Consider the following 2,706-nt stretch of genomic DNA (forward strand, 5'->3'; position numbering starts at 1 on the left):
TGTGGGATATAAATCTAAAAGCAACAAATGAACAGGACAAACAGAGACTCATGGACATGGACAATAGACTAGTGGTTACCAGAGGGTAGGAGTTGCGGGGAGGTAGACAGGGTAAAGGGGGTCAAATATGTGGTATCAGAAAGGAATCTAACTATGGGAGGCGAACACACAGTGTAAATATATATATGCCTTACTGTTAAAGTGTACAGTTGAAACTTATTGGATTCGTTAACCAATATCACCATGACTCTACCTTTATCCATGATTTCAATTTCATTTGGAACTCTGAAAAAAACTATGTGATAACTTCTGCTTTTGGTAATAGAAGACTAGGTAATTCAGCCCATCTGTCCTACTGAAGAGACAAAAACACCCAAAATGCTCAGTCAGAATATGGAAAACATCCACTTGAAGGCATCAGATAGCCAACAAAAGAGTGAAGAATTACCAGCGGAAAGGATGAGGCTCTGGTATAGGAGCCTGGCCTCCAGGGCTGCCTTTTTCCTGGGCTAGGAGGCCAATCAATGTGTTTTGTTTTGTTTTTTAACATAATGTCAAAGTAAATTATGTGTATTGAAAGATACACAAATCATAAATTTACAGCTCAGTTAATTCTTACAGTGTGAACATAGACACCAGACTAAAAAATAGAACAACACCCTAGAAGCCCCCTCAAATATTGACCACAATTTATAAAATATAGACTTTTGTCTGATTTTGCACTCTATTTAAATGTAAAAATGCAAAGTACAGTTGTTTTGGTACATCTATACAATGGAATATGATTCCGCAAAGAAAAATGAACAAGCTGGAGTCACATCCAACACGGATGGATCTCACAAACATGACATTCAGTGAGAGAAGTCAGACACTAAAAAGTGCAAGTAAATTTAAAAAAAATACACACACACACAGGAAGGTGTGTCAAAATGGCATAGATGATAGAGGCTCTGTTCATCCCTCTGGAGACCAAATCAAAGTTGTGACGGAAACAAGGAGCAGCAGCAAAGAAAAATTGCCTGGGATCTAGATGAACAAGCCATATAGCTAGGGAGAAAGCCAAGAAAGCACCCTGCAATGGCAGAAGGTAGGACGGGGCAAGGACACAGGACGACCCGATCAGGTCTTGAGCAGCTGAGTGAGACGGAGGCAGCAGCAGCGGCAGCAGCAGACACCCCTTAAAGGGGCCGCATCCACAAGCGGATTTTCGCAGCGACGGACATGCTCGCTCTGAGCGCTAGCACTGGGTTGGCTGCTCCGGGAGGACCGGGGACTTATAGGGGGACACTGAGTTCTTGGAGTGAGGGCCAGAGGTGAGGCTCACTTGGTATAGAAGTGCCAGCGGTATCCATTTTTCTCTGTTGAGCTCTCCCCACTCCCAGTGCGCGGACACAGAGTCGCCATAGCCATGACGTCATCAAGCTGGATAACAGAGGTCGCTCTTCCCAGAGGATTCCCTGAAACCCTAGCTACCCTAAACCGGGCCCCACCCAAGCAACATCCAGGTATATCCTCAGCAAGTCAGATGCGCCTTGCTGAGCAGCGCCTAGACTGACACTGTAGGCAGCTGGCCTTGGTTTCTGGTGTGGCCTTTTGAGGCAACTATAAGCTCAGCATCTGTGGATTGCTTGCTGAATCTTAACAAGTGGCCCTGGAGGGGTAGAGGCTTGGGCTAAATTTGGCCCGCAGCTGAACCCCTCTCAGGACTGTGCCACTGGACACTTACTTCATAAATCTACATTCATAAGACCGGGGGACTTAGGAGCTTCGCTTAGTACATAGAAACACACAGAAAGGCAGCCAAAATGGAAAGACAAAGAAGCAGAAAACATATGACAGAACAGAACAGAGATCCAGACATAATGGAGTCAAGTAATTTAGCAGATGCAGAGTACAAAACACTGGTTATAAAGATGCTCAATGAATTTTCGGGAAAAGTAGAGAACTCCAACAAAGAGATAAAAATGGAGATGGAGATTATAAGAGGGAACCAATCTGGAATGGAGAACACATTATCTGAGATGAGAAGTATATTAAATGGAATAAAGGAATAAACAAAGTGAATAAGGAAGAGGATCACATGCCCTATCTAGAGGACAGGAAAGCCAATCAGGACACTCAAATAGAATGGCAAGAAAAAAGAGGCCAAGACTATAAAGATGATTTAAGGAAGATGTAGGACACTATTGAGGCTCCAAATATTCATCTGATCGGCATAAGTGAAGAAAATCAAGATGTTGAAGAGCTATTTGAAGAAATAATGATGAAAAACTTTCCTAACCTGGTGAAGGAAATGGACATAAAACCCCAGGAAGCTCAGAGAATTCCAAAAATCAGGGATCCAAAGAAACCCACACCAAGACACATCATAATTAAAATGCCAAAGGTTTAATATAAAGAAAAAAATGTAAAAGCAGCAAGAGAAAAACAAATAATTACATATAAAGGAACACCCATACAACTGGCAACTGATTTCTCAAGAGAGACTATGCAGGACAGAGACTATGCAGAGGAAGGGCTTGGCAAAAAATATTTGAAAGAATGAAGACCCAGGATTTATAACCAAGAATAATTTATCCAGCAAAGCTATCATTTAGAGTTGAAGGACAGGTAAAGAACTTCTCAGACAAAAATAAAATAAAGGAATTTATCACCACCAAGCCAGAATTACAGGAAATGTTTGAGAGACTTCTTTAAGAAGAAAAG

This window comes from Pteropus vampyrus, unplaced genomic scaffold, assembly GCF_000151845.1.
Source record: "Pteropus vampyrus isolate Shadow unplaced genomic scaffold, Pvam_2.0 Scaffold193, whole genome shotgun sequence".
In the NCBI taxonomy this organism is placed as follows: Eukaryota; Metazoa; Chordata; class Mammalia; order Chiroptera; family Pteropodidae; genus Pteropus; species Pteropus vampyrus.